Source organism: Triturus cristatus, chromosome 1_2 (assembly GCF_964204655.1).
Source record: "Triturus cristatus chromosome 1_2, aTriCri1.1, whole genome shotgun sequence".
Taxonomy (NCBI): Eukaryota; Metazoa; Chordata; class Amphibia; order Caudata; family Salamandridae; genus Triturus; species Triturus cristatus.
The window spans coordinates 665,798,780-665,816,430 of NC_140580.1; positions in this window are offsets into that span (position 1 = coordinate 665,798,780).

Below are 17,651 nucleotides of genomic sequence, written 5' to 3' on the forward strand. Positions count from 1 at the left end.
TATGCTGACGACACACAACTGGTGCTATCTGTACACAACGATGGTACATCAGTTGCGGCAAATTTTCAAGAGGGAATGCGGGCAATCAGTTCCTGGATGTCATCAAACTGTCTCAAACTAAACTCTGACAAAACAGAGGTGATGACATTCGGGAAACTGGAACCAATCTGGTCCCCCCAATGGTGGCCACCCTAGATGGGAGCTCCACCTCAACCTGTCACTAAGGTTCGTAACCTTGGAGTCGCATTCGACAATAAAATGACTTTCCATCAACATGTCAACTCCGTGGTCTCCTCATCCTTTTACATCCTGAAAGAGATCAAAAAACTGATACCATACCTCCCCTCGTCAGCTGGCAAAACCCTAATCAGCACTTTGGTCTTTTCGAGAACAGATTACTGCAATGCCCTTCTTCTGAATACCCAGGAAAAAGTCCTTAACAGATTGCAGTTAGTCCAAAATGCCTCGGCCAGAATCTTACTAAGCATCCCCAAGTTCACATCCATCTCCCCTTACATTCGACAGCTGCACTGGCTCCCAGTCAGGAGCCGGATAAAATTTAAGGCACTATGCATTGCATACAAAGCCATCAACAACTCAGGCCCACAGTTTCTTAAAAATGCCCTCTGCCCGCTTGAACATTCAAGAACACTACGTTCGTCTTCAGCTCATCTGCTTAAAGTCCCACGTACAAAAAGGGCCAATTGGGGTGACAGATGTTTCTCGATCTCCACAGCCAAACTTTGGAACACACTACCCCTCGACATCAAAACCGCCCCCACGCTCATCAGCTTCAGGAAAAATCTAAAAACCTGTTTTTTTTCATTATAATTTCTGCCACAGCGGTGGTCCTGTATTCTCAGCGCCGAGACACCCCCGGGTAGTTGCGCGCTATAAAAATCGCATAAACATAAACATAAACATAAATGCAAATTTGGCAGGCCACCAGGTGGAGTCACGGAGCGAGGTGTTTTGCCAAATATTACAACTGTCTGGTTTGTGTAGAGTTTGAGGCAGTTGTTTTTTATCCATATGGTGACTTCAGTCATGCAGGTGGAGAAATTGGTCTGAGTGTATTGTGTCTTGTCGGAGAGGAAGAGTATAAGATGAATGTCAACAACAAAGGAAATTATGTTGATTTGGTGGACACAGATGATGGTGTCGAGTGGGGTCATGTAGGGACTGAACAGAATGGGGCTGAGTGAGGATCCTTGTTTAACTCAGCAGATGAGGTTGATGGCATCCTAGGGGAAGGAGGCCAGGCTGACCGAATTGGTGCAGCTTGTCAGGAAGGAGCAAATCCAATGAAGTCTGGGGCCTTGGATTCCAGCCTAATGCAGTCATTGGATACAGACGAACTGGAAGATGGTGTCAAAAGCTGCAGAAAGATCCTGTAGGATAAGGGCCGTGGTGTCACCTCTGTCCGTGATCATCTGGATGTCTGCCGTAGCACCAATGAAGGCCGTTATGTGGCTGTGAATCCAGATTGAGTGGTGTCCAGAAGGTGGTTGTCCGTGAGGTGGGTGGCTTCTGGTCTCCTGATGTTTTCTTCAGGAGAGGAAGTACTGTGGCATGTTCCAGGTGAACGGGTAGATGGCTCTGATGATTAAGTCATTCAGGAATAGGATGAGGGCTGCACTGATGGGGTGGACCTTTGATGAAGAGAGCATGGGTCCATGGGTACAATGGATTGTAAGGGCTGCATGGTCGTTGCGGATTCTTGAGTTTCATGATGGGTAGGTGGTCAGCTTGGTTCTCTGGGTGTTCATAGAGATGGGCAGGAGGGCTGCAGCAGTAGAAGGATCCAGTTGGGGCTCAAAATTTTCATATATGCTGGTGATCTTGTTGCAGAAGAATAGGGACTGCTGGGTGCAGAGGTCCTCAGAGGGGGTTAAACTGGTATAGTTGCAGACCGAAAGGTGAAATCTTTCACTATGGCAAAAATTTCCATGGAGCTGTTGGTGCTGCTTTCGTTGGGGTCTTTGAGTGCAGACATTATCGCCACGAAATCGCCGCAGCTACACTTCCAGTAACAGGCCAGCATACCGGGGTGCCAACGCTGTGAGTCTCCCTCGCCGCAGGACAACGCTCCCGGACGCAGCGAGGGGAGACTACAGCTCCCGTGAGCCACTGCGCCCCTGTCAGCTTCCGCCACCAGCGCGCCCGGAGGCGCTTGAAAAACAGCAGCTCCCTCGGTGGAGCGGGGGACATTATCGCCACGAAATCGCCGCAGCTACACTTCCAGGAACTGGCCAGCATACCGGGGTGCCCATGCTGTGAGTCTCCCTCGCCGCAGGACAACGCTCCCGGACGCAGCGAGGGGAGACTACAGCTCCCGTGAGCCACTGCGCCCCTGTCAGCTTCCGCCCGGAGGCGCTTGAAAAACAGCAGCTCCATCAGCGTCGCGGGACGTGCGCGGGACGCGCAGGGCTGAGCCCGGGCAGAGGGCGGGCCGTCTGTGGCCATCGGGGGCCAAAGGAGGCCGGGCCGGGCCATCCCTCGTGGTTTCTACACCCGGTGTTTTGACAGTGAGTCATGTTTATTGTTGCACAGGGTCTGAAAATATCAACACATTGCCCTGTTATTGAAGACTCTGTCATTGGGACTTGATATCTTGCTTGCATTGTATTGTGCGATAGCGGTAATAGGGGCAGAGGGGTCAAAAAGGTTGTTATTTTACGTTGGGTGTTATGAAGATTGGGGCTGGCGGGGGGTGATCGAGTTCCCCCACGATACCTATAAGGGCAGGGTTAATTAGGAGCTGGGAGTATGACAGGCAAAACGGTCACACGCTCGATAAGGGCAAAGCTGAATACTCCCCCTGTTACCCAGGTGCACAAAGCTGCTATTATCTCACCATTTCCCGTGATCATGCAGCCTACAGCTATCGATCGAATGCTCAAAAGAGCGCTAGGGGCGGTGTCTAGCGAAATTGAGCGCACAGAGAGGCGTCTTTCTATAACCCCAGTACTGGACCCACTCTCAGGCACTCAAGATTTTGATCAGGAGGTCATTTCAATTACACCCCCCAGCCCCCCTGAGCCAAGCGAGCAGGATATCCCGTGTGCCCAACCAACAACTATTAGGAATAAGGAGGGTGCTGGTCCAACTAAAAGCGCCACCACACAAAGGAAGAAGAAAGGCGGCCCAAAGAAACAAAAGACTAAAATTGGTACAGACAGCCCCTCTTATCCGGTGAGCAGTAAGAACATTGGGGTTGAGCGAGCAGCTCAGACATCTTTTCAAGTAGAGCCACCATTATGGTTGTCGCAAATCACGTTTGATTTACAAGCTCAATTGGAAGCATTTATTGTGAACCAGCTGAAACCTCTGGCAAGTAGGCTGGACAAGATTATGAGTGAACTAAAAAACAGGGAGCGAAAAGCCAGCATAATAGGGGAAACAAGCAACCCCATGAGTACCCCAGACATTAATCTAGCACCTCAAAGGGAGATGAACACCAGTAATAAAGGGGTCACACATGTAACAACTGTACAGATACATAAAGCCCCGCTTTCCAACCACAAGGGGAGAAGTTTACTGACCCGAGAGATAGAGGAATGCACACTCCTAAAGGCCCAGGCGCGCAACAACTGGACAGGCGATCCCAATCCACCGTGGATCTTATAACACGATCAGTACCCAATGTAGAGAGAGCCACCATACTAAAATCCACCAATGCACTTCCCGCTATAAACTTGCCACCTGAGTCATGCCCGGTCGTGGTAGTGTTTGCTGGGGTCCCTGAATTAAGACACGACCAGAGCGAAACACACCAGGAGTTAAAAAACAAACTCATCTATTGGCTGACCCAAAATAGACCACTTGCAGCTAATCAAGACGGGGAAATCCTATTGGTCAGGAGAGTGAATTGGATAGGACGTAGACCCAAAACTATAGATGGCAATTGTATCATTGCCAATTTTAGGGATAGGGGGGTGGTGGAGCACATCATCAGGCAGGGGCCTCCTGGGCGTGCGAGTAGTATAAAGCCGCTGTCACTCAGCTACTTTTATTCAAGACAGCAGGAAATCATTGAGGGACAGTATAACACACAGAGAAGTGGGGAGGGCACACACCTGTTTTTAAATAGGGCCCCAAATGGCACACGAGGTATGGTAGGGATCAGGGAAGGTGGGCTCCCATGTTGGGTAAACAGATTCAGTCCATTGGGGTCCCTAGATGAGAATGACTGACTAATTGCCCCACACATCCCGGTAAAGCCGGCTATCATGGATCACAAAAATTCTGACCCAGACGTACTGATTGGGGGAGGCTCGAGAAATAGTGGGGGGACACCTAGTACACCTTGTTTGGCCAAAGAGGGTAGACAGGCTACATCAGAGAGGGGCAGGTGTAGGAGCCCAGCAAACACCCCGGAACCCTCTAATTCCATCACCAAGGGACGTTCGTATGTACTCTCAGGATCAGGAGCTATAGTCCCAAACACAATACAGCAGGGCAAGGAATTGCAGAGGCCACCTCATCGGAATCAAGAGGGGTGGCTTAACACTCCTCAAGGAGTGACTGGGCCAGGGACTGACAATAGTGTGGATGAGGGACTGAGAATTATCTCATGGAATATAGCAGGTCTTGCAGGCAAATTCGATAATGTGGACTGGCGGCAATACATGGCCCACTTCCACATAATCTGCCTGCAAGAAACCTGGCTAACAGACAATTCCCAACTTCACATGGAGGGTTACAAATGTTTTTTTATCCCAGCACAAAAAACCGCATCGGGCCGAGCCAAGGGAGGTTTGTCCATATATATAGACCTAAAAATTCAAGGCAAATGTCTAGTGTGGACTGGTTCTCGTGGAACATCCAGGCCCTGAGGTTCAGGAGCAAAGGGTTATGGCTCGTGCTGTTTAATGTGTATAACACTGGCCCTTCAGGAAATGACGTCCCCATCCTGGGGGAATTAGACTCCAGACTGAGCCAAGAGTTGGCGCCTGTTAATGGTGCCTTGGCCCCATTGACATTAGTAGTGGGTGACATGAACTGCCACTTATGCCCCTTATTGCTCCCGATTAATGCGAGTTGGTCACAATGCCCAATGAAAAGAGGCCCTCATTTTAGCCATTCACCGAGTGGCACAGAACTGGGAAAGCTCCTTCAATCTTACGACTTGGAACATACGATTGACATGATATCACTGGGGCCAGATGGCACTCTCCCTCTGACCTTTAAAGGGAGAGGGTGCTCCTCTTACATCGATTATATCCTTGCTTCTAGATGCTTAAAGCACAGGATCACTGAAGCAGGCATCGAGTGGAGTCCCTTTAGCGACCATAACCCTTTGGTCATAGAGTTTCTATACCTGGCAAAACAAAAGCCTAGTCCAGTCGGGGGTATCTCCGAGAGAGTAACGGACCAAGGCAGAAGACTTAGGTGGGCAAAATTAGACGGGGAAAGATTTTACCGGTCCTTAATGGAAAAAGGAAAATCACTCATTGATGAGTGTTTAGATCTCTCTGTCGAAGGGGCCCGCTTAACACACGTATTTGGCCAAATAACTAACCTAGTGGATGGGCTACTGAGGACCAATGCTCCAAAAAAACCCAACTCGAACTCCCCGAGATGGTTTGATGGGGACTGTACACGAGCCCTGAGGGAATTAAAAAAAGCCCTTAGTAGTAAACCTATGGACCTTATAAAAGTCCACATGTGCAGACTAAAATATAGGAAGGAGCTAAAAAGAAGGAAAGTAGCTCTGCAGGGGGAAGCGTGGGCGGCCTTGAGGGTGGCCTCCGAAAAAAGGGACATTACGGAATTTTGGAGAATAATAAACACCCCTTGTTTTCAAGACAAAAACGCACCGAGGCTGTCATAAACATCTTACCTGAACAGTGGACAGCCCACTTTGAGGGCTTGTATAACCATGGGGAATAAGAAAGGACAGAGGAGAGGAGGGTGGTTACTCAGGGACAGATACTGGAGTTCACTCTGGAAGAAATTGTTTTGGGCATTAAGGGACTAACCAAAAATAAAGCCCCGGGCCCAGATGGGACTCCTCCGGACCTGTTTTTGAGTAATGTGGAATTATGGGCCCCCATTTTAACCAGAGTAATAAATGCGGCCATTCCGGTAGGTCTGCCTCGGTCTTGGTCGCTGGCCATTATAGTACCTATTTTTAAAAAGGGTAACAGAGATAACCCGGAATGTTATCGCCCAATCTCCTTGAGAGATGTCACAGCCAAAATCCTAGGACGAGTCATTCTGAATCGACTGACTGAATGGGCCGAGGATAATAACATCATCTCGGACGTTCAGTACGGTTTTCGGGCTGGCAGGTCCACTAGTGACCAATGCTTGAACCTCTATATGTTGGTCGCCAAGTATACCAAAACCAGCAATGAACCCATTTACTTGGGGTTTATGGACTTGGCCGCTGCATTTGACCATGTAAACAGGAACAAGCTTTGGGCGATGATGAATCACCTGGGAATTGACCCAGGTATAATCTGTACTCTGAGGGAACTGCACAGAGAGACTTCTGCCAGAGTACGTTATAACATGGAAGGGGAGTTGACCGATTCTTTTAGATGCACTAGCGGTGTGAGGCAGGGCTGCATATTGGCCCCTTTTTTATTCTCGTTATACATTAACAACTTAGAACAGTCCCTGACTAACCTAAAAACAGACTGTCCAAGGGTCGGAACACGTAATATCCCGGTGCTGCTGTACGCAGACGATGCGGTCCTCCTGGCACGAACCCCCAAAAGCTTGCAGATTTTAATTGACGGGTTCGTTAAATTCATGGATGCGCTAGATCTGTCTGTCAATTTAAAAAAAATCTTATGTAATGACAGCAGGTCACAAACCACGGACTAGCCCCAAATACAGAATTGGGAATCACTCACTAGAAAGGGTGCATTCTTTTTCGTACTTAGGCGTGCTCTTTGACGAATCCCTGAAATTTGCCCCTTTGGTACAGGAAAGGTGCGGCAAATTAGTGGCATCAACTGGGGCTATAGCGGGTTTCGCGAGGAGAGTTGGCCGATGGTGTCCGGAACAATCAATGAACCTTTATGGCTCAATGTGTTGTTCCAAAGCCATGTACGGTTCAGAAGTGTGGGGCTTCATAAATCTTGACGCATTGCAAAGGGAGGAAAATAAAATTCTCCGCTCATTATTAAAAGTCCCTAATTGCACTCCAGCCGTCATAGCCCATAGAGAACTAGGAAGACCCTATCTAGAGGATTTGATTAAATTTAGACCAATCATGGCCTGGCTGAAAATCTGGATTAACCCCGAAGCCGCATTGAGTAGGCAGATCCTAAAAGATTGCCTGGGTAGAGACAAAAGCTTGAATATCCCATGGCTTATTTATGTTAAAACCAGTTTGGAAAAAATGGGCTGTAAGGAGTTGTACTCAAATCCTTCAGGGATTACCTCACAGGATAAGCTTAATCTCAAGAGAATGTTTTTGGATCAAAGATCCCGTGCCAGATCCATAGCGGAAGGGGTCAAACCCTCAGTGAGTGTCTACAGCAGGCTTGAAACCACTAATGGGATGGAACCGTACCTTTGTGTCGTGTATAATGCTCAAGAAAGGTTTTTAATGTCACGTTTTAGGCTCAATTTTTTACCATATCTTTTAGCTGAACCAGCTGGTTTTAGTCATTCAATTGAGCAGAAGGGTGCCTGCGGCTGCGACAATAAGTCTCCGCAGGACACCCTTCATTTTGTACTTCTATGTCCTTTATATGCAATTCCAAGACGTAGATTTTTAAAGGAAATTTAAAAAAAGGCCAGGTTCACTCGAGCCATAGAGGCACTGACCTTTCTGCAAAGGGCTAGCGACCCGCTCACATTGTGTTCTGTTATTAGTTTCCTGAAATTTGCACTAAGATTAAGGGTAACCAGAGGACAGAATTAGTCGTGAACCCTGCTGGACCCCCTAAATGTTATCTTGACTAAGCTACCATGGTGGCTTTTATTGCGAATAATGAATTCTTTTATGCACTTAGATTCAGTCAATGTTCACACATAATGATTTAATACTGTTTTAATTGTATATATGTGTACTCTTTTATGATGGTTTTTAACCACCGAATAAAGAACTATTGAATTGAAAATTGAGTGCAGAGCATTTGGGAGCTATGATTTGCTGATGATAGAATCTGAGGGTGGATATGCAAATGCTGTTGTTGGTGTTGTTTTGACTTTATGTCTGTCTGCATACAAGTTGCTTGCAGTGGTGCTTGGTAAGCCAGAGCTTGTATCTGTTCTAGGTTGCTTGCGGTCTGATTCTCATGGCTTTGTTAGATTTGAGAGGAACCAGGGTATCTGTGCAGGCTGTGATTTTGGAGTTAAGTTAGAGATGGGTTCAGGGAGGTTATTGTTGTGTCAAAGCCAGTGGTGAAGGATTTAGAAGGCGAGGATGCTTCTGAGATCTTGTTCCATTCCTTTTGTGAAGATTTAATGATGGTGTTTCTGCAGGTTTGTGGGATGGGTATCCTGAAGTTGATGAGGGTGTGGTCGGACCAGGTGATCGGTATGGGCTTGTCTACTGTGATGTTGCAAAAGCTAATGAAGAAGGAGTTCAGTAGGTGTCTGGCGGTGTGTCATCGAGGAGGTGGGTCTGCAACAGTTGGCATCTGTTCTCGGAGGACGGTAGATGAGGGGACACCCGGGGTGTAGTTGGCGGTGATGAGGAATTTGAATGTCAAGTGTTCCATGTTGCTGGTAGAGCTTTCTGAGATGTTGGAGCAGTGGATGGATTCTTTGAAGATAAGAGGGATCCCACCTCTGGGCCTGTTGGTCCTGTTCTGTCTTCTGATCTTGTATCATGGGGGGATTGCTGTGGTAATTGCGAGGGTCAAATAGGGAGTCAGCAAGGTTTCAGTCAGGGAGATCAGGTCTGGTGAGCAGTCGTATAGCAGATCCCAAATATCTGTGGCATGTTTATTGAGAGAGAAAGTGTTGAGGAGGATGCTGACAGGAAGGGGTGTGTTTTAGTGGATGTTGGATGTGTGTGAGTGTGTGTTGAGTGTATTGGGAGTGTGAGGTGCATTGAGGAGTCAGGTGAGTGAAGGAGTGTGCATTTGAAATGGAAGTTGGTGCAGTAGAACTCACCTTCAGTGTTGACCGGCAAACTGTGGCAGCACCAGTCGGAGATGAAACCAGAGTTCAAGGCATGGAGGGTTGGTGTGGAGTAGTGACGGGTAGGGAGTGTGGGTAGGAGGAGGACCGGGGGTCCTGGCATATGATACAGACTGAGCATGGATGGACGCAGAGAAGCTGTTTCTAACTCTGACTACAACCTAATACTGAGACAAGGTTTCAAGACATTAAGGGATGCAGATTCATCTGTAAAGAAGGACAAATGCCAGATTGATTAGGGATCAGTGAGGCCTTAAAGAAAGCCCCAATGACGGAAGACAAAGATTAGTTAAAATACTCTTGGGGTTACAGAGTACTATTCCAGATGTGTTCAGAATGTTGTGAGTATTGTAAATCCATTACCTTAAAATAAGTCTTGAAGAAGGGCATACTGTACATATGAGATTAGGATTGTCAGAATGCTTTCAACAAGGTCAAAGGTGAAATTGCCAGCAATATTAGGCTGTTTTGATGTAAACCAAAAATAACATATTGACCATCAATATCAGCACTAAGTGACTGTGTACTACTTTGTCAACAACAAGGAAAGAGTAGTAGCATTTACATTCAGGCTTTTAAAAGAGTCTAAGAAATATTCTGCAATGGAAAGAGAAGCCTTGGCATGCTATTGGCTGTCAAGCATTCTAAATTTTATTTATGAGGTTTATGAGCAATGCACAGATCCTAAACCATTAATTCATGCCTTCACTACTAAAGGTTCAGAGGAGTGCACTGCCCAGAGTTGCCAGGTTGTTCCTGGGCTTAGAATGATACAATTTTACTATGGAATACCATCCTAGGTTGAAGAATGTGGCCACCTCCCGTCTTTCTTTAGTCAGTAAGTGAGAAGAAGTCAATTAATTAAAGACACCATAGTACTGGCAGTTGAGTTATGTACTATTGAATAGTGAGAATATGAACATTTGCAGTCCAATTATGAAGCACTGAAACCAGTCAAAGGGTATCTCTCGCTGGAGTGGCCTGGTTAATCTATTTTAAATGAAACGTTAAAAGCATTCTGGGAAGTCAGAGAGCAAATAAGTATCCAGGAGGGGAGGTTATTTAAAGGGGTGACGTTAATACCTTCTATACTTTTAAGAGAAAGAAATGTGGATCTACCGTTCAAGTGTCACCTAAGAAGTGGTCCGACTAAAATCAGAGTTAAGAACAGTTACTGGTGGCCAGACCCTCATTATGGAGGACCAAACGTGTACTAGTTGTGCATCCAGTGTCAAGGTTAGATTTATAAATAAACTTACTTTAAGTCCCGTAGAAGTGCATGACAAGTCATGGTACAAACTCGCCCTAGACATTGTTGGACCAATCAAGAGCCCAGGAATTGAAGGCAGGCACACAGTATTCCTAATGGATTACCACTCCAGATGGATTCTGACAAGTGTTGTATAGTAAATGGCTACTCAGATTTTGGTGGACTTTCTGACAGGTACGTCCATGGAGTAAGTTAGAACTGAAACCTTAGTGACTAGCTATGGTGTTCAGCTCGTATATGATTACATGAAAAAATTCCTCCAAGTAATGGCAGATAAAAATTGTAGGACTGCCCTTTATTGTCCGTGGGCTAACGGGACAGTAGAAATAATGAACTATAAAATAGAAGACTGAATGCATTAGCAAAAGTTAGAGGCATTGAAGGCAGAGTTGCTCTATAAAATGTGATGTGAAATTATCATAATCCTCCACAATCTATATGTCTTGTGGCTTCTTTTGTGTTTTTGAAGGGCAAGCATCTAGGAACTATAACAGTGACAGCATGGGTGCATTTCAACAAAATGATACAGGTACACAGGAATTAAACAAAGTGAGGTTGAATCAAAATAGGTACAGGCTCTGTTAAAAAAGCAAACAAAGTGTGAGAATTATGATCTGGGGACCGAATGCAAGTGACAAAACCAGAGTCCTAGAGCAGTAAGGTATCTATGTACTGGTCACAAATGAAGATGGTCAAGGTATGTTATGTTGCTGTGTAGATGGGAAGGTCATAAACGCTTCTCCCACTATGTGGTTCTAGGGGATGTAAATCTTCACCTTGATCAACAAGACGCAAAGGAGTCGATGGCCATCCTTGACTTTTTGCAACTTGCTCACCTTACCCAGTGGGTTTCCTCACCTACGCATCAGGGTGGCCATATCCTTGACCCTATTTGTTCCAATTTCCCATTGGTAGTGGATGAGCCTGTGCCGGTCCCTTGGTCGGACCATATTTTTATTAGCTTCTCCTGGGACATTAGTCGGCCAGTCCAGTCTTTGTGCTCTCTCCGCCCCCGATGTTTACTAAAATTGATCCATTGCAATTCAAGATGGCCTTGGCTGCCTCTAGGCCCCCCTGTCAACAAGATCTCACATGGAGTGTGGTTGAGTTCACAAGGTGGATTGCTGATGTAGTGTCCTCTTTCTCGGCGTCCCGCCGACCAAAGCTTTCCAGGGAATCGCCCTCTAAACCGTGGTACCTGCCGGAGCTGAAAATTCTGAAACATGACTGTAAAGTGTTGGAGAGGGCCTGGCGCTCTAGTGGCTACTGCCCCTTGGCGAAGCTCACGCTGAGATCTAAACAAAAGAGCTACTACGCAGCGATTGCGGTGGCTAAAAGTCAATACTTCACCAGGCGGATCGACCAGGCGAATAACAACTCTAAAGAAATCTTCTCAATAGTAAAAAGCTTTATGTCTCCGATAGCTCTGGTGCGTCCTGTTCTTGCTACAGAGTACTGGTGTAATATACTGGCCAAGTTCTTTCAGGACAAAATTTTGGATACTCAATCCACCTTTCCCACTAATTCTCATACATCCGTCCGAGACATCTCTGTCTCTCGGCCACTTGAATCTTCCCACAATTTCTCCTCTTTTTCAGTGGTTGATCTCCCTACCTCTCTTAAAATTTTGATGGCCCTAAAATCGGGCTTGCCCACAGATCCCTGTGCGGCCAGGCTTTTGGCTGCAGTTGCGGACTGTGTTAATCCTGAGGTCAATCAGATTATAAATATGTCATTGCGGGAGGCCTGCGTTTCAGCCTCTTGGAAGCAAGCTAAAATTCTGCCTCTTCCCAAGAAACCATCTTTGGACCCTCTTTCCCCAGGTAACTACCGCCCTATTTCTTTGCTTCCTAGCCTCGCCAAGGTTTGCGAAAAGGTGGTCACCAATCAGCTCACGGATTATATGGAGGCCTCTGGCCTGCTCCATCCGGCACAATCAGGGTTTCGGACGTCTTTCAGTACGGAGTCTGCCTTATTGGAGGTATCGGAGGCAATTAGAGAGTGCCTTGATGCCGGGAGGAGGGCTGCGCTGGTTATGCTGGACCTCTTGGTAGCTTTTGATACGGTGCCCCATGCCTTACTGCTCAATCGCCTCCTCGAGATTGGAATCTCTGGGTCGGTATGGGGCTGGGTCAGGTCCTTTTTGGAGGGCCGGTCTCAGCTGGCTTCCACCGTGTGCTTCGGCACCACAGATAGTGGCTACTGGCGTCCCTCAGGGGTCATCCTTCAGTCCCCTTCTTTTTAACATTTATGTTACTCCGCTTATTTATCTGGCCGAAACCTTGGGGGCTAAGGTGATGGCCTATGCAGATGACACTCAACTGCTGTTTTCCTGGAGTCATGACGAGATCTCTGTCCTCCCTGCGCAACAGTGCCTCTCCTCGGTTTTTCGCTGGCTCGCCCAAGCTCAGCTTAAATGTAATGAGGAGAAATCGGAGATCCTCTTGTACGGCTCCTTCCCGGATGACTTTAGAAGGAAATTATGGCCTCCTGGGTTTCCACTCCCTTGTTCTAAGGGTGACTCTGTTAAGAACCTTGGGATTTGGTTTAGCGAGAACCTGATTTTTTCCTCACAGGTAAAGAAGTTAACAGGCTCCTGTTTTAGTATCCTCAGGTCTTTTAGGAAGTTTTTGCCTTTTCTGCCCAGAGCGGCTAAGGAAACTGTGGTTCGTGCGTTAATCCCCTCACGCCTTGACTATGCCAATGCATTGTATGCTGGCATTCCAGGTTACTTGTTGGATAAACTGCAGGTGATCCAAAACGCGGCCGCCCGTCTTCTGCTGGGCCTTTCAAGCAGATGTAGTGTGCGTGCACACTTGCGACTGTTGCATTGGCTTCCTGTAAAGGACCGTATAAAATTCAAAATTTTATCCATCGCCCATAAAGCCTTGTATGGTTTGGGCCCTACCTATCTACAGAATAGGCTGGCCTTTTATGTTCCGGTACGACAGCTGCGCTCGTCCTCTCAATTCTTGGCAGAGATTCCTCGCTTCAAGCGTGTAAGACTGGGCGGCTGCTCTTTCTTACGGCTGGCGGCTCAGGCTTGGAACGCGCTGCCATTGACTCTGAGGGGCATTAAAGATCCTGTTATTTTTAAAAAGCATTTGAAAACCCTCCTGTTTTAGTCCCCTTTCTTTGGCTGTGTTATCCTTGTTGGGTTCGCGCCGGGACACTCCTCAGAGTATCTGTGCACGCTACAAGTGCATATAACATAACATAACATAACATAAAATGAACATTGAAAGAAATTGCAACTCCTCTTCTAACTGTGGTAGTGTACCAGTTCACAAATCCCAAATGAATACACAACCTCCATATTGGCTGAGAAATTACATCAGAAAAATGGTCTCTGTTGTTCAGCCATTTCTGTGTAATGTAACCATAGTATTCTTTTAATAATGAGCACATGTAACTTTTGTAACCCTTCTTATTCATGTACATCTTATTTAGCCATGTCCCCGAATACATTTGTTAATTAATTCTTCTCTTGCTTCGCTAAGGAGGGATATGTGTTCTAATATGTACAGTTACATAGTAACATGACATATTGCAAGAAATGTTAATGACCATTGTTAATGTTTACAATGTTTCTTCTCTCCCCCTTTTTTCCATCTCTTGGTCTTTTCTTATCAAGCACTTACATACAAAAAATCTGGGGAGTAGGTCCCAGTCAAGAGTTTGGCATTGCCGAGCCCATTCTAGGCAGACAGGGGCTACCACCCATGGTGATTGTGAAGATATGCCACTGGTGTGCTGGGATCCATCCAACTGTGGCTCTGAAAACTGGACCAGGTACAACCCTTTCAAAGCTGACCCTAAGGGTAGTGAGAGCAAGCAGTCACAGGCTTCTCAGAGAGTTAGTGTTAGGTAGGAGCAAGAACTTAGAACTCAACTATCAACCTACAAGCACAACATAATTTTTCCAGGAAAGTGCAATTTTTTAGGTAAATGAAAGTACATTCAGTCAGTGTTACAAAGTACTATGCATTCCAATAGGGTGGTCCAGTTACAGGATTTTATACTCCTTACGGGATCCAATGAAATGTAGAATGCCTTCATTACTTACTTCCACACCCTCCCCCCATCTCTCTAGTCACTCAGGCAAAGATACGGGTGAAAACGTAAGCAAGATACAGGTGCATATGACTAGAAACTACCACCAAAGTAATCCCACAGGTCAGTTCAATACATTTAGCCAAACAAGTTCTTGCTGACAAAGTTAAATGTTCATAGTTACAGTTTCTCTCTGCTTGTGATGGGCACATAGTCTCTTAGTCCAAGGTAACAAAGAATTGGTTACTTGCCAAGTGTGCTGGTGTGTCTGTGGCCTTCTCATTGTGGTGAGTGTCTTTACTCTCTGTTGTAAGGTGGGAGACCGTGGTCAGCTGTATAGCCCTCTGACAGGATCATGGGCACTGAGACAAAACCTTGGCAGGCTTGTTGGTGGTCATGGCCTTTGATCTGGCATAAGCAAATGATTGTTTTCAGAAGTTGTGGCCCTGGAAGCAGATTCAAGTGAATACTCAACTTTAGCAGTTGCAGGACTAGAGGCCGAAGCAGATGGATGCTCGTCTTTGGCAGTTGCAGCCCTGGTGGCCTATGGGGACGGCTTGGTGAATACTTCGATGTTCAGCTTGCAGCAGGAGCTGGTATGGAAGACCAGGAGACCCCACAGTCATTCATACAGGACTGGCGTCGATCCCGCAAAGGTTCCCCACAGCCTGGGAATAAGCTGGGCTCCTTCTTTTGCAAGAGAAGACACTCTAACTCCCTTTCTGAAGCAGCAAAATGGAATGCCATGGCTAGAAACGGCCTCACCTTGAACAACAGAAATAGCAGCCCCACCTCTCAATCCTACCATCTACCAAATGACCGTGATCAAGAGGAACTAATCAGCAGCAGTTTCCTTAGAAGGCCTTATGGAATTTTAAAGGTAGCCCTATCTCCATCCTCCTCACTTCAGTGTCTGAGTCTCTAGCCTCATGCCACAGGTTTGTATGTAATACACTTCTCTGTCTGGGAAAACCATTCTCATAGTCCAACTTGTGCCATGCTAAACCAAGGGCATCCAAAAGACATTTCTCCGGGCCTAGTTTTCAGACACATATAACACATAGATATCACCGGCCCCAGTCCTTGGACTCATACAACACAAAGAACCCTCCTACCATGCACATTCTACACACACATTGTGCAATGTCAGCACAAGGTTGTGAGTGTCACATGAGAGTAGAGCTTTAGACCGGAGAGGTCAGTTGACTGCAGTCTGAGTGACACAGAGAAAACGATCTGGTCACACCGCACATTCACAAAACAGGGTATGCTGCCACCACAGCTTTTGAGAGGAACTCAGTATACCATTGCCAATATCAGAGAATGCTAGGTGTGCCTCATGGATAGACAGAGGTGTATGAGCTCACACTAGATTAGCGTGATGCCAGAGCCAAAATAAAAGTCAGTATACCAGTCCCACAGGCAGTTGAGAACTTAGGGCACATGCACACACTCTTCAAACATATAGGCTACATTGCCATTCAGATAGATGCCCCTCCCAGCTCTGACTACCAGGAGTCTTACTTCACCACTGGAGAAGTCCAGTCTTTGGATCAGCAAAACTGGCATCGAAATCCAACTTCTTTCTGATGAATCATTCCAGCTTTTCTGGCTTTGACTCCACTGTGAAGTCTAGGCCTAGTAATGAGATAAAACATCTCAGCAATTTGCAATTCTCACCTGTCATTGCCATCAACCACTTGAGTAATTTGTTAGCTGTCTGTACCACAAATTCAGTACTAATTAGGTAAAGCTGAACCCCCCTAAAGCCCATAATATCACAAAGTATTCTTTTTCCATGACAGTCCAGTTTGTTCCCTAGAAAGCAATCTGTGACTAATAAAAGCCTCTCTACCCTTGTCACCAGTATTGGTCCAACTCCATTAGCGAGGTGATGTGCAATGAAGCATTGAGCATAGCCAGGTGCCTTCAATATAGTTTCATTACATAGTGCTGTTTTTGGGTCCTCAAAGCCTTTCTGCTGTGGCCGTTCACTAGGAAACACCAGCTTATAAAGCTAGAAAGTGATGGTATTTTGCGGTGATTTGTTATTCGCACCTGTGTTTGGTGCCAAAAACCTGAGAGGGAGAAAAAAGACCCGGACCGGAGCGGTTGAGGTCACTCGCTCAGTCTGCATGTTCGTTAGAGTCTCCCGCTCCGGTCCCGGATATGGGTACACCTTGTGCTTACGTAATTCAGAGGGCATGCATCTCGTCGGCAGTGTTTCCTCCGGATGTATTCTATCCGTGCAAGTATTTCCTAAAAATCACATTATTCCTTACAATGCGGGTGGTAGACGTGTTTGCGGATCTATTGTTCCTGGACTCCTCCTTCGCCTGCACCATTATAACACGAAAGTTGAAGGCGAAGCAGGAGTCCAGGAACAATGGACCCGGAATCACGTCCACCACCTACATTGTAAGGAATTATGTGATTTTCAGGAATTACACAAACAAATACTTTCGGAGTTAACACCCCCGACGAGATGCATGCCCTCTGAACAATGTAAGCACAAGGTGAGGCCACATCCAGGACCGGAGCGGGAGAGTCTAACGAACACGCAGACTGAGCGAGTGACCTCACCCGCTTCAGTCCAGGTCTTTTCTCCGCCTCTAGGGGTAAATTATGAATCGCTGCAGAAGACCGTCACCTGGAAGCTTTATAAGTAGGGATCCTGGTTTTATGGTATTTATTTTTTTGCCATTTCCGTCTGTATTTATCCATATTTATTAGTTGGGCATTTTATCTGTAATTATCTACATTTATTTTTTGCCACAAGCAAACGTCGATGCTGCATCTCTGTATTTTTCCACATTTATTTAAATTGACAATGCACACATGCACTCGGTTGTTATTGGTAAACACTATACATTCATCTGAAAACTTTACCATTTGCAGAATGTCCCAAATATGCTTAAAAGTGCTATCACAAGCCATTTGTCTCAGAGCCTTGCAGTTTCTGTCATCGGCAGAGGCCACATCCTCTCCCCCACTGAACACCATACTACCCCACTGAGAGAAACTCACACTGCCTTCAGCTACAACCCAATTGTGCCCCGCTATAAACACCTGGAAGCAATTCATTTCAAATTATGCACTAGACTAGAGTAATTTGCTGCCTGAAAAAAAAGTAACAACATACTGGAAAAAAGCAAACACTCATAGGGAATACAACTTAAAGCTTTTACACTCATTATTCAGAAATCAATGAGTGTTT